This window comes from Podarcis tiliguerta (genome assembly GCF_965153285.1).
Source record: "Podarcis tiliguerta genome assembly, chromosome: 1".
Lineage (NCBI taxonomy): Eukaryota > Metazoa > Chordata > Lepidosauria > Squamata > Lacertidae > Podarcis > Podarcis tiliguerta.
The window spans coordinates 28,219,015-28,245,389 of NC_139534.1; the positions used below are offsets into that span (position 1 = coordinate 28,219,015).

Consider the following 26,375-nt stretch of genomic DNA (forward strand, 5'->3'; position numbering starts at 1 on the left):
GTTTGGCTGCCTACGTGCACAGCTTTAGTCACACTTAAGTCCTATTGATTCCAGGGTAACTTGGGATGCCTAGGAAAGTACCTTAAGGCCGGAGTAGGCAGTGGTTGTTGTTTTTTTGAGAGAGCTGAAAGTTGTTTGAAAGTGATGGTAATTGTGTGTGTGTCCTTGCCAGGATCACTTTTACATTGTTTTCACCATCTCACCAAATGCAACCACCTAAATGAAAGAGACAAGACAGTGGCCTACTCATGGGAACTGCAATGGCAGAGATCATAAGCGGATTCTTTGTGGAAGGATCTCTGTTAAACTAAGAGCTATATAAAAAAGAGTGTTTCCAATGAGGTGATCTGCCTGTCTTGTATGCCCTTCTGCAGTTCCTATTCTTTCTTAAGTTGCTGGACCGAGAGCAATCAGTGGCCTTTGTTCTCTACTTATTTCTAACTACAAAATACGGCTCGCTCACTCTCTCCATTATCCTCTCTCTTTGCAATCTGGAGAGGCAAATACTTTCCCCATTTGACATTCATATTAATTCAGCTCTGCCTGAAGAATAAATTACATCTATCAACAATTACTTGCTCACCTTCCCCTAGACTACATTTTACACTTCAGTCTCATTAGTGAGCGAGAGCATGTGTGTAAAATAATTCCAGTTGGATAACCGCTTCTAGTTTGCTGCTAGCCTGCTTACAACCATTCCACGGCATTATGAAATGTTGCAGAGTATGTCAGGGCCCTTAATTGCCTCTTCTCCAATTTCTTTTTTATGATCTGAAATGCACACTGCCACTCCAGCTGCATCATAGAGAGGTGTTGCAATGCTAACCAAAGACCGCCTGATAAATTCTGCTCCCAGGCTCCTCAGTCATGCTTTCTCTGCCGCCACCAATACAACTCAAAGGCATTTCCTTTTTTTCCCCAGTCTAGCAAAGAAAAGTCACACTTGGTAGCAGCTGACCGCAGCTTGCTGTAATAGAATGAACTCACTGACATAGGTCTCGGCAAAGCTCTTCTTTCTACCACCAATCTCCTGCATCTAAACCTTCCTCGTTAAACAAAAGAAGTTATTAGAAGGATCTAAGTTCCAAAGGGTAACCTTTCAGCCAACTGCCTGTTCAGCTGCTTGAATTCCAACTAGGCTGTGTTTTAATGTGCAAAAGGAGCGAAGGGGAACTTAGCACACATCAAGGCGACAGCAATTGTTTTTCCTCTTTGGCTGGCTTGCATTAACCCACTGAGTCCAGTTCTCCTGAAGTTAATGGGAATTTTGTCATTGGATCAGGACTGCTATTCAGAGTCCTTTGAATTAAATGGGTGAGAGAATCAAACACACTGCAGTTGTCTAGGGCAACTGAAAGAGGGGGAAAAGGAGAAGCGTCATGGTGATTCAGTAACAGAAAGGTTAGGAAAGTGGAGAATTTGTAAATGTGGGGCAGGGGGCTGAATCGACTAATGTGAAATTGCTTTGTTCTAGATGGTGTGGTACTGCATACCTGGGGAACAACTTCTTAAAATTCTTTGTGCGAACCGTTATGAGATCAAACAGCAGTGGAGTGACATGGAAAGACTTACTAGAGTCATGAGTGACTGACAGTGTGATCCTATACCTGTAAATGCACATGGAAGACACACTGTGTTCAATGGGGCGTACACCCAAGTAAGTATGCATAGAACTGTAGCTGACTGCAGCCATACACTTACCTGTGAGTAAGCTCTTTGAATAAAGTGAGACATACCTCTGAGTAAGTACGCATAGGACCACACTGCAAATTACATACTGGGATGTGAGATAGGTTCAAATGAATGCCAAACCAAAGCAAGATGCTTTGCAGGCATTCTGGGCTTGTCTGAGTGGCATCCGCCCAATTCACCCTGAACCAAAGTGAGGACCTCTGAAGTGCTTTGTGGCACCTTAGCAAATCTGACATCAAAAGCCAATGTCCATACAAGCAGAACTAATGTTTTAAAGCTTACAGTAAAAGCAAAATGCCAAGGAGAGCAGAGCAGAGCAGAGCAGAGCAGAGAAGAAGCCCGTCATGGTTACTGACAGGTCTAGTTCTCCAATCCCAATGCTTTGAGGGAGCGGTGCTGAAGCCTTCAAGAGAATGCAAGGGAATGATCAGAGTCAACAACTAAGCCTGGAATCTTGTTAGTCGCCTAGCTGCTGTTGCATAGCAGACGTTGTTTTTATTTTATTTTAAAATTAGTGACTTGGAAAGAAACGTGCTTTTGCTTGTAAAATGGGGATGTATTGCACTGCAGGGGGCTGGACTAAACGACCCTTGTGGTCTCTTCCAATTCTGTGATTCTATGATATTTTCTTATCTTCATTGGTTGGGGAAACCCCAAACCTTGTGGAAGCTCTGCTAAAGGTTTAGAAAGCAGAATAGGTGTGTGTGTGTGTGTGTGTGTGTGTAAGGGTGTGTGTGTAGCGCACACCAATGAACAGAGTATCAGGGATTTTTGCATACAGTAGTTCTTTGGTAACAGAGACTTTTTGCATTCAATGGTTCTTCCAAGCATCATAACCATCATCTTCTTGAGCAATGGGCATCTCTAATTAGTGACTACCTTCAGCTCAATTCAGAATTGGTTCAGTAGCTACCAGCTCTGAGGCTGGCGACTCCCACCAATGAAGGTTTGTACTTTTCAAAAGTCAGATTATGCGGGGGTGAAGGGGAACTCAAGCTCATACATAAATTGTAATAAAGTTTAAACTAAGTACATTAATGCTCTCTTATGAGTCAGAATGTCAATTCAGTAGAGGAAGAGGCTGAGATTGCAGACATAATACACTTTTAATTGCTGTGCTTTTCCCATAGAGTTAGTTTATTATGTTCTTAATTCACATAATCCTCAGAATACTAGAGAGAATCATTCTACTTCATATACGATAATCTGTTTCCACATGGCTCTCATTTGGGCATTTTATTAAGTGGCACTTTCTGCTAGGGTAAATCTACTAAGGTGGTGGTAACCAAATCTACACACAGCCTGAAGATCAAGGGGGACCGGTCTTTAGCAGCCAGGAGATCTCCCAAAAAACCTGGATGCTTTCAGGGAGGAGCAGATGACTAGTTAAAAAGGGAGCATTGACAAATGGTTCTAATAACCCTGCTGCAGTAGTCGCCGCAGTCGAATTTGTAATGCACTCAATTATATTTTGTTAGACATGCTCGTCTGGTGGCATTATTTTCCATAACACGGTCTAGTAATTTATAATAGAGATTAAATGATAGCAATCAATTATGGAATTACTCTTGCATTTTCCCCTGGACACTACTTTTCCTGCTATTATTCCAAGCCTGATTATAGTGTCTCCCCTTTTCTTTCAAGAATCCATTGCTTTGCTTTATTGTCAAGGTTCACCACCGTCGACACTTTCAATATGCAGCATAATTCTGGGGGGAGACTGTACTGCACAACAGACAAAAGCTTTTGTTTTGCCCTGACATTCCATCTAATGAGGCAAAATCCTGCAGCTTTTGCTCTGGTTCTTTACTACGGCCATCTTCAAGCATCATTACTGTGAGTTTAGAAAACTGCCGCCAGTTTTTAGCCACCCTCCACCTCATAAAGCATGATCTTCTGAAGCAGGACGCCCCTGTCTCGCCACACATTCTAGAACGTAAATTTTCTAGGGCTCTATAACATGTTGGGAGCTTCCATGAGTACCACGGGGAGGAAGGGGACTTCAGAAATTCATTTTTCCATTTGCAAGGGCAACAAGAACGGCAATGGAAGGGTGGAGCTCATCACTGTTTCCCTTCCTTTTGTGTTTACTTAAGTTGCCGCAGGGAGGAAAGACTTGCTGTGTCGGGAAGACTCACCTTAAGAGTTGGTTTCACCTTCAAAAATACTCAATAACTACATTTTAACTAGCTTGGTCACAAGGCTGTTTTTTATCATTAATAATAATAATAATAATAATAATAATAATAATTCCCAGCCACTCTGGGCAGCTTCCATAGAAACAAAAAATACAGTAAAATATCACAGATTAAAAACTTCCCTGAACAGGGCTGCCTTAAGATGTCTTCTAAATGTCAGGCAGTTATTTATCGCTTTGACATCTGATGGGAGGGCATTCCACAGGGCAGGCGCCACTACCAAGAAGGCCCTCTGCCTGGTTCCCTGTAGCTTTGCTTCTCGCAGTGAGGGAACCGCCAGAAGGCCCTCGGCGTTGGACCTCAGCGTCCGGGCAGAATGATGGGGGTGGAGACGCTCCTTCAGGGATACTGGGCCGAGGCCGTTTAGGGCTTTAAAGGTCAAAAAAGGTTAAAAAAAATCAATCAAATTTACCCATTACACAAAATACCTTATAATATGTGTGCTTATTCATTGAAATTATTTCTACACTGATTCCCTACAATGAAGCATACTCAAGGCAATAAAGCCACAACTTATTTCTTAAAAGAAGAAGTATAAGCACAACAATGAAACAGTAAAAAGCAGCAGCAGTTGAAACACCAGAGGCCAAATTTAGAAAATGCTTGCTGGAATAAGATTCTTTACTGCCCACCAAAAGACGGGGATTAAGTGTGCAATGCACCAAGCATACCTTCCCATCACATCAGTTTGTTATCACTGATATTCTAATGCATTACTCATATCTTTATATCTTTTCAGTTCATCCATCAATAATCCTGTCCTTTGATACTCTTCTTTACCCATGTATTTCTTATAGCAAATTGCCCAACATAGTGAGAGGTGTGTGAGTGTGTGTGTGTGTGTGTGAGAGAGAGAGTGCAGAGTGTGTGCGAAGAAAAATGTTACAATGGCCTTTGGGGTAGTGATGGCAAACCTGTGTCCTACCAGGTATTGCTAGACTCCAACTCTCATCAACCCTGACTGTTGACCACATTGGTCATTGGAGTTGGACCTGAAACATCTAGGCAGTTGAAGGATCAACACTCCCTGCTGTGTTTTACAAACTACTTCAGAAGTCTTACCAATGAGGGTCTGAATATTAGGGATGGGGGGGCAGACTTTGCCCTCCCTAGGCCACTATCTTCTTTTGCAGTGCTTCATTCTGCCACATTGGGGTGGGACGATTCATTATATGTGACAATCCCCTGGAGGGCAATAGTATTCCCTCTGGGGATGTCAACTACTGAGCCCAACTACATGACCACCATCCAAACGGTAGCATTCTGTGTTCTGCTTCCTGCATGCACCAGAAAAGCTCCATCCCGATCTACTAATCTTTTCAGCCAAGCGGACCAGGGCACCTGAAAGGTCTGCAAGGGTGGAGACAGGCAAGTTCCTGAGTAATTTACTCCTTGCATCCACCAGTTCTTTGCAACCTTGTTCATGGGGCTATCATGCACCCTCCTCTCCAGATACAAGGGAGGGGTATGTAGCCTTGTGCACCCTTAAGTATGCAAACCCCATCCTGTGTTGAGATTTGCAGGTCAGTATCAGCACCTGTCTAGTTTGAGTTTCAGTTCCCTTGTCATATTTTTATGTAAATGTGGGTGGGTGGGGGGACAAATTACCTGAAACCCTGTGGATGTATTACTCATTCACTTTGTAAATGGAGGCAAAGCTATTAGAAAGAGGCTTCCAGTTCTAGCCAGCTTGCTGCTCAATTAATAGAGCGGAGTACATGTATTTAAGAGAAAAATAATGGATGCCTTCCAGCATGACGCCTGCTTCACAGAACACATGCGGAGAAAGTAGCTGAGTCAGTCTTTTAAATAAGAGGGAAGGCAAGCTGTGGCCAGAAGCACCATAGAAATAAGGTGGGATGTTCTAAATTCAACCCCAGTTTTCTTTCCCCTGGAACACAAAGAAGCACCTTTGACAGCGATCAACTCCCTGAGAAGGATTCCATTCTGACTTGAACCATAGCAACTCCAGGTTAGATTGGCTCAGCCCACAGCACTGCGGCAATACAAGTACATGCAGGTGAGCTCTAAATCAATTGGCCAGTTTGCATTAGGATAGGGAACCATGACCCTCCACATATCATTGGACTCCCAACATGCCAAAGATCAAGGATGATGGGAGTTGGGAGTCTGGCAACATCTGGTGGACCACAAGTTCCTCATTTCTGCACTAGGTGCTTCCAAATGCTATCTTTACCTTATGATCACATAATCATTGCAGAGTTAGAAGGGGTCCTGAGTGTCATCTAGTCCAACCCCCTGCATGATAGATGGTGATCCAACCTCTGTTTAAAAACCTCCAAGGAAGGAGGGTCCACCATATCTTATGGGTGTCTGTTCCACTATTGAATAGCCCTTACTGCCAGAAGTCCTTCCTGATGCTTGGTTGGAATCTCTTTTCTTGTGACTTGAATCCATTGGTTCAGGTCTTACCCTCTGGAGGAGGAAGCAAGTTTGCTCCATCTTCCATGGGACAGCCCTTTCCATATCTGAAGATGGCTATCATATCGCCTCTCAATCTCCTCTTTTCCAGGCCAAACATACCCAACTCCTTCATCCATTCTTCATAAGGCTTGCTTTCCAGATCCTTGATCATATCAGTCACCCTTCTCTGCACATGTCCGGCTTGTCAATATCCTTCTTAAATTGTGCTGCCCCAAACAGGTCTCAGTACTCCAGGTATGGTCTGAACAAGGCAGAATAGAGTGGGGCTATTACTTCCCTGAGGCTCCAATACTTTGGCCACCTCATGAGAAGAGAAGACTCACTGGAAAAGACCCTGATGTTGGGAAAGATGGAGGGCACAAGGAGAAGGGGACGACAGAGGACAAGATGGTTAGACAGTGTTCTCGAAGCTACAAACATGAGTCTGACCAAACTGCGGGTGGCAGTGGAAGACAGAAGTGCCTGGCGTGCTCTGGTCCATGGGGTCACGAAGAGTCGGACATGACTGAACGACTAAACAACAACAACAATTACTTCCCTTGATCAGAACACTGTAAATGCAGTCTAGAACAGCAGTAGCATTTTTATTTTTTTTTTGGCTGCTACATCATTCTGTTGACTCATGTTAAGCTTGTGGTCTACCAAGACCCCTAGATCCTTTTCACATCTACTACTGGCAATCAAAGTGTTCCCTATCTTATATTTGTGCAGCTGGCTCCTTCTGCCCAAGTGTAGGACCTTCCATTTATTGAAATTATTTTTTGTTAGTGATGCTGGTGACTATCACAGCATAAGGGCAACAGTTAGGAGGATGTGAACTTATCCAGTTAAATTGAAAGGCTGGAGCCCTCTGGCACTGCCTGCATGCTTCCTAACCCTTCCCATGACATCCATCTGAAAGGGGAGTCTATCTCTGTCTGTGACTGGTGTTCCTGATCATGTGGACTGACTACATTTGTGCAACTGTATCTGTGTAGGTGGCTCCTTTTCAGACATTGTACAGTCACCAGTTGTGATGGCTGAGATCTCCATGTTAGGTTTCTGTGTGGAAGGGGTTCATTCAAACACATATCCAATGGCATAGGAAAGAGTAGAGTTTTCGCAACATCAGAAGAACAACGTAGGCAATCAGGGTGACATGTTGCTAGTTTTATGAAAGCTTGCATGCTTCATGATACACATTTTGGTGGCAAAGGCACAGTAGAAGTACAGTGGTATCTCGGAAGTCAAATGGAATCTGTTCTGGAAGTCCATTCGATTTCCAAAACATTCAGAAACCAAGGCACGGCTTCCGATTGGCTGAAGAAAGCTCCTGCAGCCAATTGGAAGCCACGTAGGACATTCGGGTTCCAAAGAACGTTTGCAAACCAGAACAGTCACTTCCGCGTTTGCAGCATTCAGGAGCCAAAACGTTCAACTCGCAAGGCATTCGCGATCCAAGGTACTACTGTATACACATGAATCAACTTCTGTCCTCTAACTTCCTATTGTATCAATGCTGCAAAAGGGGAAGGTGCTGACACAGGCTGATTCTTAAATACCAGCTGGCTTCTGGCACATTTATTCACTAGATTTCTGAAAAATATTCTGGTACTTCTGAAGCAACAGTGTTAACTCATCTGCCAAAATGATGACACACTATTGATTGCAGAAGGTTACATCTGTCTTTTCGGAAGAACTGCCGTGATGTTGACTCTGTAGCTGCCAAAAATCTGTCCTTGGGTGAGTCTTGAAAGGGCCAGAATTGTGCCTATAAAAGGATGGTTCACCAGGGAGAAAGGAGATAGGATTGTAAAGTTGATATTTAGTCTTCATGTCAGTCAACTTGCCTCTTTAAATAGCAACAGAGACATTGATAATGGGTATTAGATGCCACAAAGGCTGCTTACAGACTTGGTATTTTGCGTGCAGGGTGAATTGCACACTAGCAAATTGACCTTGCATATTTAAAGTGAACTTGGCACTCTGGTGTTTTTTATTTTTTAAAAAGCAGATTTGTTGCACAAGACTTTTTGCTGTAAGGACAGTGGCAGGAAAATTCCCTGGAAAGTGTAGGGTAATAATTGCTGTACATGACATTGTATAACCTCCCCATAAACAAATCAGAATTATTGCTCAACAAACAGAAAAGGGGATGGTAACAGGTGTTGCCTGTCATGCCAGAGGAAGAAAAGTGGCACTTGCTGGGGGGGGCACACATTTTCCCCCTACAACAGACCTGTTATTTGCCAATAGCCTCTTTACTGGAAAGGAACAAGAGTTTGGCTCTGTTCCCTAGGAATAAAGTGGACTGCCATTGATGCTTCCATTACTCGGGGCTGGCCTAAGACATTTTGCTGCCTGAGGAGCAAGTCAAGATGACACACAGTCCATATACAGAAGCAGACTAGAGTAGAAGCTGAAGCTGAATTCAGTGCTGGAAACAGGACAGCATCCTTCACCACACCTGAAGAGTGCAGGTACACACCACCATCACTATCATTTATATCCCCGCTTTTCTCCCCAAAAAGCCCAAGCTAGCAAACACACAAATGATAAAACACCTAAAAACAATTTGAATACAGACTTAGGGGGCACAGGGTAGGCCACATGGTGAACACAACTGTTGTTCTCCAACAGAGGGGAACAGCTGAAGGCGGAAACAGGAAGTGTCAGGAGCTCGTCCTACACTCGAGTAGGACCCTGGCAGAGACACATGCCCAACTGGCATGTTCTCTCCCTCCTGGTCAATCGTTCAGGAGCTTCAAAAGCTTTATTCAGCTCGAACATCACAGCAACCGACGCCAACAGACACAGGCACACTTAGGGATCTGCAGAGTCTGCGCAGTTTTCATGACAGACCTCAGCAACTCAGCAGTTTGGCTAATCTACTTTATTTACAAATAAACACACACGGAGCACTGCAACATGGCTCCCTCTCTCTCTAGCATCAGACAAGAAATAATAAGAACAAAGGACAATAGTCCCACTTCACGGAACACAGTAGCACAAACATCCTGTCTCCATCACTTCCCACTTTGTGGAGTCAATGTGAAAGACAACAATCCCATGACTGCAATCATGGAGCAGGAATTCTAACAGGAAGATGGTCCGGATGCCACTGTTCCATCACATACTCCAAGTATCTGACACCTGAGGCAACTTCCTCAGTCTGTCTAATGGAAGAGCCGGACCTGCAATTTCTTCATGAGTCTGCCTGAATGCAGACCATCTTGTTTACTCTGGCTGGATACTGCATACTGATTTTGAAACTTATTATTTTGAACAAAGATAATGATGTGCTATTGCAACACTCTGGTTTGGGGAAACTGTTGCAATGATACGCAAGCTTAAATAAAAAATGCCTGCTGAAAATGACTTTTTGGTCACATTTCTTGCATTATTCATCAGTAACAAACCTCTGTCAGAACTTTTTTTTTTAATTAAAGCATATTCTGGACTATCTTAAATGAGTTTTGAAATTAATTAGAAAATCCAGCCTCTTTATCACCTCCTGTCAGAACTATTTGCAGAAATAAGGTAATAACCAGAGTTATCTTTTTATGAAAATTTGCAAGCGTGACATAAGGATTCCATTTGCCTAATTAACACCTTGAAATAAAAAAGATAATATTTACACATGATTTATGAACAAAATCCAAATTGTTTCCAATTTATTATTGGCACACATGCAACTTGTTCTAATTAAGGAGGCTCCGTTCCACGAGAAATACCTCCGATACGTTTGTACTGGTGATAAATGCTTGAGAACGTCTTATGCCAGTGAGGTGTTTGGGTTATTTTCCCAGGTAGGAAGACTCTTGCTGACTTTGCCTATGCAAGAATTTCAATATGTGGTTGTGGCTCACACATTCAGCTCAGGCAGCATAAATGAACTGCTGTTGCTGCAAACACAGTGACGTGGCATGTCCAAAATGCAGCACTCATATAGCAGAAGACAAGGGCACCAACAACAGCATTATTCCAGGTCGAGTGAATGAGCATGGGGGTGACAGGTGGGAAACCAAACACCTCCGTGTTTCGCTTTTGACGACATAAAATGCATCAATAGTCATTTTATGCCCTGCATGAGTCGCCACCCAAGGAAAGGTGAATAGCATATACTCTTAGCTTGAGCTAGGTATTGAGTGTGGGACTTATTTCTCCATGCAACGCCAGCTTCCTTTTGTTCCAGGAAAGCTGACTTTTAGTCTCAGAGCACACCTTGGGGAGAGAAGTTTGGACAAAGACAATGGACACTAATGCATACAGTACAGTACACATAGATTAAGTGTGACAGCAATGAATACTCCAAGTCCACAATAAGTAAAGGTAAAGGTACCCCTGCCCGTACGGGCCAGTCTTGACAGACTCTAGGGTTGTGCGCCCATCTCACTCAAAGAGGCCAAGGGCCAGCGCTGTCCGCAAACACTTCTGGGTCACGTGGCCAGCGTGACATCGCTGCTCTGGCGAGCCAGAGCCGCACATGGAAACGCCATTTACCTTCCCGCTAGTAAGCGGTCCCTATTTATCTACTTGCACCCGGGAGTGCTTATGAACTGCTAGGTTGGCAGGCGCTGGGACCGAACAGCGGGAGCGCACCCCGCCGCGGGGATTCGAACCGCCGACCTTTCGATCGGCAAGCCCTAGGCACTGAGGCTTTAACCCACAGCGCCACCCGCGTCCCTAAGTCCACAATAGGCTTGTGCAAATTCAACAGAAGCATGGCAGATTTCAATATTTGAAGAGCAGGAGTCAGATTTACTGGAACAGTAATACCCAAGGTAAAGTGGGCAGTATTTAAAAAATCAAAATAAAAATTCTGTTATATTTATAATCTGGGGTATCAGTTATTTAACCCCTAATTGTTTGTAACATTTGTATGATATCCATCCCAACATGGAATAAACCCATCAAGATCGCAATTGAAAGGAATATACATCTCTTTTATGGTTAGAAGAATACAGTTATACACACACACACACACACACACACACACACACACACACATATATATAAATATAACCCAGCTATGTGTTCAAGCACATTTCCTCAGCCTTGGTTCACTCTTATTTGTTCTTTTCCAGTCTCTTGATTTATACTAGATCATGTTTAGTGCCTCATTTCACTCAGGGCCAGACCTCACTTACCTTGAAAGATATGAAGATGTTCAATTTTAGCAAACAAAATATTGCTTTTGGGGTATAATAATAAATTCCAACCCAACATATTTTCTCCCCAAAATCATTCACACCTGAATAACGCAAAGCACTGTGTGGTCCATTAGTCTACGCAAGCCAGCTTAATGTATGGAAAACACATAAGGCTGTGATATATTATAGCAGCACCATCTCTAAATGTGATGGGGAGAGTGAGATGGGGTGAAAATATTTGAGAAAGACACCTAGTATAGGCAGAAAGGAGGCTGTTGGCATAGGCATTCCTACCATCATGACAAACAAAAACAATATTTAAACTGTTACCCAAAACAAAACTCTTCAGCTTTATCATATCCAACAGTGATGCACATTGCTTTATCTAGCTTTTGAGCATGGAATGCCTTCCATTCCTTTGCAATTCAGACAACTTCAGCATTCATTTAAAAAATGTATGGCACTATCCAGCCAAAAATAATAACTTTAAAGTTTTATGAATTTCAGTGGGAGAGAGGGAGGCCTATGGCCAACTCTCCCACTAAAATCAAAGGGATTTAAGTATGACTGGATCGCAGCCATATATTTCCTCGCTTCAAAATAATGATTTCAAAATAGCTCAGCTTCTCCTGATGTTTACTTATGAAGAAGTGGTTCTAAAGCAAACTGATTAGGAATTCTTCAGCGTTGAGATATTCCCCTTCTCCCACCCCAGCAATACTCGAGAGATATGAAAGATCTAGCAATGTGAAATCCATGAATACAGAGATTACTTGCCAAATACTAAGGAGTTTTAAGAAATCTTTTTCTTTCAAACTTGGTAGATGCCAAACTAAAAATTACTTATTTATGAGTGACTCACTGCATTTTTAGCCCACCTTTCCTTCAAAGAGCTGAAGGTGACATGCATTTTTCTCTCCTTCTTCATTTTATCCTCCAATTGAGAGAGTGAGTGCATGACTGGCCCAACAAGCTGCATGGCTTATTTCGGATTTGAACCCAGATCTCTCAAGTCTGCTCTACCACACTGATTCTATTACTCTATGACACTAGACTGGTATAACATGAGGTTATTGAGCTTTTTGGCTGCAATCCATTCTACACACACCAACCAGAGAGGAAACTGCATTAAACAGAAAGGGGCTCAGGTCTGAATAAGCAGCTTCCAATTATAGGACTCTCGCTATTCTGTTACTAAAATGAATGGAACACAGAAAAGAAAATTAAAGTAATTTTCAGCGCTCACTGTGTCAGTTACAAAAGAAAGGTTTTTCCTGCCTTTGTTTTTAAAATAAGTCTTTCCCTTGAACCTGTTTCCAAATCACAAATATGTTATCATGGCAGGTTTTCGATAGCGCTCAGTAGAAGTGGTTAGAAAAAGTAATAATGCTAAGAAGCTCTAAGTATAGGCATTGTTAGCAATATAAATTACTCACGTTAGTTTATTAGCTCAGAGAGATACACACATTGTGCCTGCTGAGATTTGTAACAAAATATCAATAGAAAACAAAGCACGATGGCTTCACTCCCCTAAAAGAAACAAAACTACCAGTTGGTTCAGCACAGGCAGAGCTAATTCCTTAACCTTCCTCAGCAAGTTCTCATTCTTAAGGGGCAACTGCAGGTTACGTCATGTCATCTAAACAGCCAATTACTATTTGGGTTGAGTAAAAATTGCCCTCAGGTGATCGGGCAACGAAACACTTCTAAACGGGAAGAGAGCTGGGATGTGTGTGCTTAATTCTTTGGGGCTTTCAGTGTGCGACAGCTTTATTTATTTAAAGCATACATGTGCCTCTATTAAGAGTAAAGACTCTCCCAAGGTTGCTTCTGTCATAAAACACTAGCAGGCAGCATGTGACATTTTCCACAACTCTCATAGCAGTCTCACCACCAAGCTTAGAGCCACTCTTGGTTCCTGACTGTAGACCTAGGAACCCAAAGCTCATCATAACATAGGATTCGGGACAGCACCTCCCTCCTACAAACAGGCGATATATCATGATGTTGAAAACCAGATATCTCCAGCTAAACACAGTGATATATAGTGGTACCTCGGGTTACAGACGCTTCAGGTTACAGACTCCGCTAACCCAGAAATAGTACCTCAGGTTAAGAACTTTGCTTCAGGATGAGAACAGAAATCGCGTTGCCGCAGCAACAGTAGGCCCCATTAGCTAAAGTGGTACCTCAGGTTAAGAACAGACCTCCAGAACGAATTAAGTTCTTAACCCGAGGTACCACTGTACTGATATATCATGATGTCTGAAATAAGGATCCCTTTACCTTTACCTATGTAGAGACACTGGCTGGCTTCATGGTTTCTCCTGCAACATGATTTTTGCCAGCACCCGCTCTTGTGATTTGCTGCTCCCTGAAGGAGGCAGGCGAGAGCTGAGCCAGCAGAGCTAACAGAGGCTACAGAAGTCCAGAGAAGCATTGGCTGGCTTTCTGGTTATTCCCACATTGTGCTTTTTTGCGTAGCACACTGACACACATCATGATTTGAAATACATTGCCAGGTCAAAAATTATGGAATGCGATATAATGACATGGACTTCAAATTGGTTTGGGACAATATATCTGTATCTCGCCCAGCCCTACTATAGTCCTTGAGATGACGCCTCCCTTGCCAACTCCAGCCTCCAGCAACATGCCTGGGCTTGATTCCAAACTACTGGAGCAGGTAGGGAGTCAGAATGGACAATACCGGACTGGATGGGCAGATGGTCTGACTCTGAACTGAGCTAAAGAATCTTCCTATGTTCCTCTCAGAACTAGAGAACTAGTTAGAGTGAGGTAGTTGCCTCAGGCAGTTGATTCTGGTTTTATGACAGGACATCAAATCATCAGTTATTTTATCACATGTGTATCATACACGTAATGTTGTATCGTATACATAATGCCATATTGTGTTTTACTTTGTTGGAAGCTGGGGGTAGCTGGGGGTACCCAATCAGGTGGACGGCATATAAATAATAAGTAAAATGTATTTTAATGCCAGGGAGCGGAAAACAGGCTTGTAGGATTTTTTGCCTCAGGTATCAGATTGGAGAAGGGTCACAGGTTAGCGGGAGAGACTATGTTTTACACAGAGAAGCATCCTCTGTGGTAATCCTCACAGAACTCTAGCCCAACGGTTGCCATTGATTTGATTTGAACTGATTTTATAATGAATTGATTTTAGAATGCTGTATTATTTTATTGTTGTTAGCCGCTCTGAGCCCGGCTTCGGCTGGGGAGGGTGGGTTATAAATAAAAGTTGTTTATTATTATTATTATTATTATTATTAGGATTCAACCCCCAGCATCTCCCTGGCAGGAGACCGCCTCAAATTCTGACCAATCTAGCTCATTATTTTCTGCATTGGTGGAGAAAAGGTCTCCAGAATTTGGGGCAGTCCTGCCAAGCTTCCTGTGTAACAAAATAACATAGCTGGACTGGCATACTAGGCACCTGACAAGTGGCGACATGTCAAGGGATGACACTGCTGTTCTGTCACACCACACCTTGCTGGCATGGATGAAAATTTAGTATGGCGTGTCAGTATAAGTGACCAAAAAGTTGCAGTTTCATAATGCAAGAAGCAATGCAGTGTAAGATAAGCCTTGGAAACCGGGACAGACGTGCTGGCATTGTAATGAGGAAAACTAGCACAATAATCCTCACATCGAATGCAGCCACTGGAACTTCGTTCCAAGTTTATCTTCTGCATGCAAACCTGCTTCACTAGCACCAGATTTCATTCAGGAGATCCAGTGATAGCGATGGTCACATGGACACGAACATATTCCATGTATCCAATGTAAGCATGTTGCAATGAATTCCACTTTGCCTTCTCCAACTTCATTTCCTTTTGAGGGGTTTCAGTTTTGCTTTTCCTGAGCAGGAAACCTGTAATCTGGATTCAAAATCTTATCCAGGTTTTAATGAGAAATCCATGTACTTTTTGAAACTCATGGAAGACTTCATAACAAGCAAGGAAAAGAGCTCATATTTGTGTGTTTGCCGTGCAGTGAAATTCCAGTTATTGTTGGGAGTTTTTGCTCGTATTTTGTTTTACATTTTTAGTGCCACTGGGACTTTTACTAAATTAAAAGGTTTTCTAAAAATTAATTTCTCTCTTGCTAGAGCCCATAATGAATTTCACATCTGAGTTAGTACAATTATAAACATCAAAGAAAGGTCAAAGCCCACAAGTGTTCCTAATGGTACTAAAACTCTCATCTAGGAAGCGAGACTCTCGTTTTATGAACTTGCATTTATTACACTGCCATCTTATCTACTGTATTTCTCTTTAAACATCTCTCCCCACTACCAATATATTTTCACAACTGTAGACAAATGTCAAGCAACATTATGTATTTTCTTTGGATCACTGAAATCTGCATCATATTGTAATTAATCATGTTTAAAACTATTATTTAATAATCCCTAACTGTAAAATTTGTAAGGGCTACATTACACATATTAAAAATATGTTAAAAATTGCAGTGTGCCTTGAATACAGTGCTGTCCGTCTCCTAAACTTGTGTAGTATTTCCTTCTTGTTGATTCTATACAATAAAGAAGCATGCTAACCTTGGAGTAAACTCTGCTGAATCCAGTGAGACATACCTCTGAGCAAATACCCTGGGGACAGTGATGTACATGCAGGTACAGGGATCCTATGCGAGAACTGTAATCAAATTCCACATAAAGCAAACTTTACCAATTTAAGAGGAATCTGTGGTACTGTAACAGCTCTAACCCAGTCAAAATAAATAAAAATTGTCCAGTAGCACCATCGAGACCAACTAAGTTTGTTCTGGGTATAAGCTTTTGTGTGCACTTATACCCAGAACAAACTGAATTGATCTCTAAAGTGCTACCGGACAATTTTTTAATTTATTTTGACTGCTTCAGACCAACACGGCTACCTACCTGAAGCTCTAACCCAGGCACATGAAGGCCTGCTCTTACTTAACCCTTTTCAAATTGCTGTCACTTCTAAACTCTCAAAAGGCTTTGTAAGCCCAACCAAGAGTGCAAAGCTACTTGTGATAAGGTAAACTTATGTGTGTACATATTGGAGCTACCCAGATTAGAATGGGCGTTTTTAGAAAATAAGTCGTGCATGTCTGCAACATTTCTGGATATTATGTTTGCATGGAAACTTACCTTTCCAGATAAATTGTCTAGTATGTGGTTTTGGAAGGTATTTTCAGAAGCAAAAGGTGGGATTCGCCAAATTAAAGCCTCATCAGTTGAAGCCCTGTGCAAGGACTTATGCCTGTGTGATAGGGTTTACAACCTCTCCCCCTCTTCCTGCACCCCCTGAAATTGGCTTTGAGTGGGTTGGGAAAATCCCTAGAACAGTTCATGCTGGCAGGAGAGGGGGGATCATTCCATCTGGCAAGCTGCAATGCTTGAACAGGCAGAAAGTTCATCATAGTGCAACACTGAATTCCATTCAATGTATTTTAAGGTCAAGATCCAATGCAGAACTCCAAAGCAGAGCTCTTTTTGATGTGGTGAAGAGACAAGCTACTGTTCAGTTAAAATAGGCTAAGAGTAAGCAAGTCTCTTTGAAAATGGAATTTTCTACAGTGAAACCGTTTTCTCTCTTGCGGTCTGATAGCCTTCTTTTTGGAATACAGCAGAATGGCCATTCACTGTATGAGTTGTAAGCCAAGCATCCCCCAGTTTATGCCACACCTCAGCCATGAATTCAGAAAATGGCCTTAAGCGAGCCATCGCCTGATCCTTACATGGCTTGATCACTTTCTAAGTGTTATTCAATATTTTTAAATATCTAGCATATGTTAAGAAAGCCACTAAGAGCATCAGAGTAGATTTTTGTCATCTTGCAGAACGGAAGCCACGAGCACAATTGTATCTGCCACTCCTAATTGAATGCCGAATGATTTCAATGAATAACAAATAAATTTTTGGACGGTTAGTAAGATATTCATAGATAAATTGCAAGCAAAGTGATTAGAAGTACCGAATTATTCACTGCAAATTACTTGCCCAGCTCTTGCTAATTATCTGCAAGTAGCAATGCCTGCTCTGTCATTTGCAGTCTCCTAAAAGGGAAATTAGAATCCAATGAATGGGCAAGAGGGAAAGCCAGCAAGTTTAAAAGCCTCTCAAGAAAATCAAGATATTATGAAATAAATAACAGCCTAAAACATTCAGATAGCTTTGGCAAGGGCTTGATTTCTAAGGTGTAAAGTTCCTGGATATGCCTTTCAATAATTTGTCAGTGGTAATGTGTGCGTTCATATAAAATAATGATTTATTGTTGTGTTGAATAGTATGGAACACTTTTTGCTACTTTGGTTTATAGTTGACATATGAATTCCATCTACTACCTTTGCCATGAGTGTATATATCTGAATCAGTAGTGTAAAAAAGATGGCAGTGAATCACAATGTGCGTATCTATGTATAAAATACGATGGTCGATATAATATGGATGATACGTGTAGGATATTAGATCTCCTCCCATCTCCATATTTTACAATACAACGGTTCTTTAGTTTTTCTTTCTTTTTGGTAATGCATATAGCTATCCATCCATCTATCATTCTATCTGCAGAATTGGGGGGGGGGGCAGTTAGGTGATTTGGTTACTGTGCCATGTAGGAATTAGAAACTGATGTTTCCCTGGGTAAGGTTAGAATAGTAAAAGGTAAAGGTAAAGGGACCCCTGACCATTAGGTCCAGTCGTGACCGACTCTGGGGTTGCCGCGCTCATCTCGCTTTATTGGCCAAGGGAGCAGGCGTACAGCTTCCGGGTCATGTGGCCAGCATGACTAAGCTGCTTCTGGAGAGCCTGAGCAGCGCATGGAAACGCCATTTAGCTTCCCGCCGGAGCGGTACCTATTTATCTACTTGCACTGGTGTACTTTCAAACTGCTAGGTTGGCAGGAGCAGGGACAGAAGAACGGGAGCTCACCTCGTTGCAGGGATTTGAACCGCTGACCTTCTGATCAGCAAGCCCTAGGCTCTGTGGTTTAGACCACAGCGCCACCCGCGTCCCTCCCAAGGTTAGAATAAGAGAAGGCAAATTACTCTTGATGTTACAAACAGATGTTTGTAACACACCTCCCCTACCTATTCCGTTTTGTAGAGAGCGTCCCCAAAAGGCCGCCATGTCTGAGACTTTTATCATCATATCTCTGATTAGATGTGGTGATTGTATATGCAAGCTGCTCTGCAATTAAGGACATGCAATGGGCAACAATGAATCGGAGCTACATTCTGCTGGCTATAGAGATGTCTGTGCTTTTTAATGGGGAACGTGAGTGGCAGCTAAACCAATTCTGGATAATATTATTCAGCAGCCATTTGAATCTGCAAGTCTCATGTTCTATTCAGTACCATTTGGGATCGAGGACAGAGCTGAAACACATGCAGAGGAGGATTATAGGGTGCGACTCTTGCTGAGTCATAACCATGCCAGATTGCAAGTCTTTCTCCAAAGGTTTCTTTTCTTTTCTTTTTTTAAAAGAACCTCACTGCATATAGAAATCTGGAAATTAGGACCCTCCTCCCAGATGTGTCCCCCCCCCATAGGCATTTGAGGGGGTGTTGAAACATGTTATTCCTGTGCTTAGACCACAATCTGAAATGACTGGTGGGATTTTAGAGATTTTGCAATCTGCATCCCTACTACCACCACCCTAAAATACTGGGCAGCTAAAAAAGCCGGTGTCTGCTCATTGTCAGCAGCTCAGACTTTAGGATGATAGGACAATCACTGACTCACCAAGATTTCTTGCCTCAATAAAACTGGCACTCAAAAGAGACTGACTACCAGGGAAGGAAAACAATAAAACCACAGACAGGCTGGCTGACAAAACGAAAGTTCGCTTGCATGAGAGATGGACTTCAGACAACTGATGCCCTAAAACGGGGGGAAGGGAGTGACGAGATTTGGGAGTGCAGGGGTGTGCAAAAGGGGAGAAAGATGTGAAATCCAGGTGTCTGATAGTGGGATAGGACAGTGAAGAACAGAGAGATCTGAGCCTCAACTGTGAAAGGTCCTCACATCAAGGCATCCTGGTGAAGGAGATGTAAGTTGAGGATCCCACCAGAGCTTCAGAGAAGTTTCACTTTGACACTCAAAGAGATAATAAAGCAAAAGCAAGAGATCCTCCCTCCCTGACAGTGCAAATAAAATGTAAGAAGAAGTGCAAATAAACAGATTGTTTAGGAAAATTTAAGGTACAGTGGTACCTCAGGTTAAGAACGTAATTCGTCCTGGAGGTCTGTTCTTAACCTGAAACTGTTCTTAACATGAGGTACCACTTTAGCTAATGGGGGCTCCCGCTCCCGCCACATGATTTCTGTTCTCATCCTGAAGCAAAGTTCTTAACCCGAGGTACTATTTCTGGGTTAGCGGAGTCTGTAACCTGAAGCGTCTGTAACCCGAGGTACCACTGTATATAAAGGGACAATGTTTCAGTCCATACTAGAGCTCTTGGGCTGGGGGAAGGCTCTCCTCTCTCTACAGAACTGAACATCCCATGGTGAGACAAATGCACCTTCAAGGTTGGTGGCATGAATTTTTATTTGATTCTTCTCCTCGCCCACCCCCAATGTCTTTTGCTATTACCTTTTAAAGTCATAGTCTGGCCTTTTGAAAACGCTTAGAACCTTAATAATTAGCAAATACTTGATGTCCTTCACTTTGCTGTTGCTAAAGCAACCACCGGCTGTCTTGTGTTAGGAGAGGACAACAGTGAAAGCCAGCTGGGTGGCATTTGGGCAGCTGTGACAAAACTAGAGAATTAAATCCTCCCAAATAATCTCGGGCTGCTTCAGACTTGAGGCTTGGGCTGTGAAAGGACTTCATTCCCAGGAAGCCCATAGAGGGATCCTGGGAGGCAGAAGGAACTTCTGGATGGGTGGGCGATAGGAGGATCATTCCAGGGCAGTCCCTGTCACTCTCCCGATACTGTAGGACTCCAGCTCCCATCAGCCTCTGCCATGATGGAATGATGGGTGCATACCCTCCAACATTTCTCCAGTGAAAATAGGGGCACCCCATTCCATAAAGATACTATTTTACTATTTATAACCCACACATCTTACTGGGTTGCCCCAGCCACTCTGGGGTAGCTTCAAACATATATAAAAACATAATACATTAAACTTTTTTTATATATAACTTCCCTATACAGCTTGGGGGTTGGATAACTCCAAACCCTCCAACATTTCTCCAATAGGGACATCCTACCATACCCTCCAAGATTCCTCTGAAGAAAATAGAGACATCCTAGGGGAAAGTGAGACATTCCAAGATCAAATCAGAAACTGGGACGGCTTCTCTAAATCAGGGTCCTCCCTGGAAAATAGGGACACTTGGAGGGTTGGTGGGAGCTACAGGCTGACCCTATGTTGGACTACAACTCCCATTATCCCTAGCTAGCAAGGCCAGAGCTCAGGGATGGGGGGAGTTGTAGTTCAACAACATCTGGGGACCCACAGGTTGAGAACCGCTGTTCTAGAGTGTAGTGGAAGGGAAATAAAAGGCAGTTTGTACAAGTACTGTACATATAGCAAGCAGGATCTCACCTCAATAAGGTCATGGATGCTTCTGATTCCCACCCTAGTCTTCCGGGATTTAAGCTGTGGGAAGAACAGGTTCAGCCTCATGGTGTGGCCCAGTGTGAAACTTCTGAGCATGTGTTTCCACTCTTAGACTGGTGATGAGTCCTCCTAGTGGAAAGGAAGGAAGGAAGGAAGGAAGGAAGGAAGGAAGGAAGGAAGGAAAAAGAAAGATACAGCATTTTATTAATGTTCTCAGCTTTTGGGAACCTGCACTTCATTATTTTTTATTTTTGCCTCTGCTCATTGTAAGCATTCCTCCTCCCTCCTTTTTAATTTTCCTGTTCTCTAATCTTCTCAATCCTCCCCACCCACTGCTTAGCACTGAACTAATCTGTACTGTCTGAGAGAGTTGATGGCCCAAAACAGAGAATTGTTGCAGGAAATGACATCATTTAAAGACTGAAAGGGAGGGAGGAAGCACAGGAGACAGGATTTTTAAAAGGAAGAAAGAAAACAATTTAGGAATTTGTTTTCATTCGACTTATTAGTTACCGCTTTATATTGCATCCTTTCCCTGAATAAGTTGTCCCCACGCCCTTAGCTCAGTCTGGAAGAACTGAAAAGGGAGGGAGGATTATTGAAATTCAGAAAGCATTCCAACCTTTGAAAGAGCTTTAAATGTGAGAGGAGCTTTTATCAGCTCATGGGTGTAATTGGTTGCCTTGTAAAAGCAATGATATGGAGTGATAGGAGAGCCTCAAATGCAATCCATCCATAGTAACTACAGATTATGTCTGGACTTTCTTTGGGATGCTCGGAGTAAATCTTTAACTCCGGACATTCCAAATCAGCGAGAGTACTATTACACAGCTTGTTTCACACACAGCAATAATCTTCCTCAACCTTGTGTACCTTGTAAGCCACACGGCTGCACTGGTAAATCCTCCTCTTAATCTAGGCTGGAAGTAGACCCTCTGGTTCTCACAGTTCATCTCTCTGGAGAGCCTGGCCCAGACCTTTTCCATTACAGTGGTACCTCGGGCTAAGTACCCGTATTTTTCGCTCTATAAGATGCACCAGACCACAAGACGCACCTAGTTTTTGGAGGAGGAAAACAAGAAAAAAAATATTCTGAATCTCAGAAGCCAGAACAGCAAGAGGGATCTCTGCGCAGCGAAAGCAGCAATCCCTCTTGCTGTTCTGGCTTCTGGGATAGCTGCGCAGCCTGCATTCGCTCCATAAGACACACACACATTTCCCCTTACTTTTCAGGAGGGAAAAGGTGAGTCTTATAGAGCAAAAAATACGGTACTTAATTCGTTCCGGAGGTCCGTACTTAACCTGAAACTGTTCTTAACCTGAAGCACCACTTTAGTTAATGGGGCCTCCTGCTGTCGCCGTGCTGCCAGAGCACGATTTCTGTTCTCATCCTGAAGCAAAGTTCTTAACCTGAGGTAATATTTCTGGGTTAGCGGAGTCTGTAACCTGAAGTGTATGTAACCTGAGGTACCACTGTACTCCACAGGTGAAAGAGACATTTATGCATTCTTACACTGAGCAGCATTGCCCCCCTCCCCATAATGTGAAAGTAGAAGACCCTTCTCCAATTTAGCACCCTTCAGATCTTATGGGCTAGAACTCCCAACCGCTAGAGGACCTTCTCTGACTTTCATATCCTCTGGTTCCTGAATTGCAGAATGTTGGATTAGATGTACCCGGAGGTCCTTTCCAGCTCTACAATTCCATGACTTTTGAGTAGCTCAGCATCTTGTGCTGCTCTTGTTTGATTTGCAGTGGCATATGCATATTGCTCAAGGGCCGCAATCCCTTTCAAGGGCTGCATGCCAAATCTGGGAAGGGTCAGGTGAAAAATTGGGCAGGTCAATTATTGTAAGTTTTCCCTTTGCGAAGTAGGTTGGTTTCTACTCACACCCTTACATATTTTATCCTTCATCCAGGTAAGCAAAAAGAAAAAAGAATTATCAGATCTCAAGAGCATCAATGCTCAACGCAAAGAAGGGTCACAGAGCAGGTGTGGCCTTAGGATAATCTCAAGGGTCAGACAGAAAGTTCTAGAAGGCCATGTTTGGCTCTGTAGCCAGGGGTCCCCCATCCCTGCTGTCTTTGTTTTATATTATTCTATGTTGCATTTTTAACTATAACTATACGTATAGTTAAAGCCATGGTTTTCCCAGTAGTGATGTATGGAAGTGAGAGCTGGACCATAAAGAAGGCTGATCGCCCAAGAATTGATGCTTTTGAATTATGGTGCTGGAGAAGACTCTTGAGAGTCCCATGGACTGCAAGAAGATCACACCTATCCATTCTGAAGGAAATCAGCCCTGAGTGCTCACTGGAAGGACAGATCGTGAAGCTGAGGCTCCAAGACTTTGGCCACCTCATGGAAAAGACCCTGATGTTGGGAAAGATGGAGGGCACAAGGAGAAGGGGACAACAGAGGATGAGATGGTTGGACAGTGTTCTTGAAGCTACCAACATGAGTTTGACCAAACTGCGGGAGGCAGTGGAAGACAGGAGTGCCCGGCGTGTTCTGGTCCATGGAGTCACGAAGAGTCGGACACGACTAAACAACAACAACAATGTTGCATTTTTATTTCTTTTAAAACTCATTTTGCTAAAGAACACTTCATTCTATCAGTGAAGTGACTTTCTCTGCATCACTTTGGCACCTGTACTCTTTCAGGGGGAGGAAGAGGGGGTCATTTTCCTTACTATTCCTGTTTTGTCTACTTCTCTGGAAAGAATTTTTAAAAAATGAATTATTGTAACGAGGTTACAGACAAATGCAAATACTAATTTAACCAACCGACGAACAAATTAAAATAATCTCTCATACTTCTTACTTGCAAATTTCCCAAAGGGCATTCCCAAAATCTTCCTCCAAATTAATACACGGTGCTAAAAATCGGTACGCATTCAAAAGCTGACATTGCATATGATCATGTTAAACGAACGCCAAGATTCAGAGCCTTATTTTCCCCTTAGTAGTGATCTTTTTCGCCTTCGTCCGATAATATGCATTAACCGGCAAAGGAGGAGACAGGGTGTTTATTCTTTGAGTGGAATTATTATTCCTACTCCACTGAGGAGACATTAGTGCCAATAGATCCCCTTGAGTAACTTTCAACACACTATATTAGGTATCACCTAATTCAGCATCCGGAAGTGCAGAAAAGCCAGCAAGTTCACACACAGCATGCTTCTGCTGCAGCAAAGTTGCACCAGAGAAACTGCATTTGAAGCAGCTCCCAATCCCCAGTCATTGCATGTGGGGAGCAAAGAACATACATCTTTCTCCACCATCTGCAAGGCATACAGGATTCCAAGTTTTTATAACCATGGCAGCTGGCAGCAGATGTCTGGGGGGGTCGATGCTGCCCGTCCCCTAAGGAGAACATTAGCACCAAACCCGTATACACCAGTCAATTCAAATTTATTTGTACTGTAAGATTCAGATGTACAATAAAAAAAGGGCCTTGGGGGAGAATTCACTATGTGCAGCATAGTGGGAGAAAAAAAGAAAAGGGAAAAAGAGACAGTCCAGAATCTAGGATAAAACTATTCTTGCTCTCCGCTCCTCCTCCTTTAACTGAACCCATTGCAGATCAACATCCTTGTTAAGAGAAAACATTTCTCCAGAGATGGATGAATGGATGCCATATTTCAATGGATTTGTCCGAGTCCTGGGTGTTATTTAGCACTTTTATGTGTTTAGTCAATTTCTCCATCAGGGCTCTCCTGTGCGAGATGAAGATGGTCTAAACACTTTCAGTTCTGTTCAATAACTTGCCTTGGCACTACAAGTAGGAAGGTTATGAGTTCTTTATGAAATTATTTATGCTGCTGTTCTTTGTGAAGCATAAATACTGTTCTTCTCCAACACTGCATTCATAGCATGCCTCATAGGCCTTATTTTTCTCTTGAATCTTTCTCTTGTGGTACAAGAATTCCACTCTTTAGACTGCGTGTTCTCATGGTTTCACTGAACATTTATAACTAGGGCTGTATCCAAGTTATACTCAGACCCATTGAAGTTAACGGGCATTTAGCTATGTCCAGGGATTTAAATGGGTCTACTCTGAGCAGGACTAATGTTAGATACAACCTACAGACTGTGTCTATATAGTACATTCAAAAATTTTGTGTCGGTTTATCTGTTCTGATCTTAATTCCCAGAAGTGTCAATTTAGCTTATTTTGCTTAAGCCATGGAGGTCCTGGGCTGCCCAGACAACAAAACCCCTCTCTTGGCCTCGTTGATGTTCCATCGTCTCTCGAGACAGAAAGAAGGTTAAGCCATTCATCTTATTCTCTCCAGTTCTATTTGTATGTACAACTTTATTTGTACAGTCACTCTGAAAACAGGATGCTAGACTAGATGGGCTTTTTGCTTAATCCAGCAGTGTTCATTGTTCGTTGTACCCGAGAGTAAGGCATGCAATTAGATTGTGCTATTGTGGTTACCACAGAACAAAACACTGTGATGATCATCCAGCTATGACACCTTCTGGCATGCCAGGTGTTTAAAATATATCAGGAGAGCTAGTCTAGCTTCATAACAACCTGTTCCCGCAATCCTATAAACACTTACCTGGGAGTAAGTTCCACTGGACTCACTGGAACTTACTTCTGAGTAGGCATGCATAGGCTTGTGCTGAATCATGGAGCCTTCTAGCTCCCCAGCACCAGCTACAGCAGTCTAGTTGCAATGTCTACCACATGGTCTGAAGAGAAGTGGCCCTGATCCCAGAGCTTTGTATCTGCTTCAGAGGGTTGTTTTGAGTTTCAATTTGCACAAAGCAATCCCCCATTATATTGAAGAGAAATACAAGGCTGCTGCTGGTGGTGCTGATGGGTAAAGGGTGGATGGATAAGTTTTGTGATAGCTTGTTTCTTCTCCCCAACCCCAATCTCATTCCTGTTCTGGCCTTGGTTGCATTTGATTAAAGTTTGGCATTAAATCATTGCAGAGTTCTGTATCTGTGAGTTATAGCAGAGTATCTGTCTGACTCTGTGTGTGTGTGTGTGTGTGTGTGTACACACACTATACTATGTACAAGCAGGCCAGTGCAAAGCTTGTCTGAGGCCTGCAGCGGAAGCCCTGTCCATGAGACTCACCATTGCAGCACTGCCACCTAATTTGATCTGACGTTACACACTGGTATGTAGCAATGCAAGTCCAGATTTTACTATTGAAGCCTTGCCATGCAGACAGACAGGCGTGGGCATTCCGCCCATGGCCATTTGACTCATTAAGTCCCCGGCTGGCTGGGAGGCACAGGGCATTCTTGGCATGACGGTGTAACTCCGTCAAGCCCCTGGCAGGTCCCCTGACTGGCTTAACC

At 42.9% G+C, this 26,375-nt stretch overlaps 1 protein-coding gene across 2 annotated transcripts in view; it reads right to left on the bottom strand.

The window, feature by feature from the left end:
* Positions 1-26,375, bottom strand: part of B3GALT1 (beta-1,3-galactosyltransferase 1) — a 316,302-nt gene that overhangs the window by 213,813 nt on the left and 76,114 nt on the right. For both annotated transcript variants that reach the window (XM_083413116.1, XM_083413117.1), the window contains exon 2: positions 21,035-21,178. The gene's annotated coding sequence lies outside the window, so the exon portion shown is untranslated. The remainder of the gene's footprint in view (positions 1-21,034; positions 21,179-26,375) is intronic.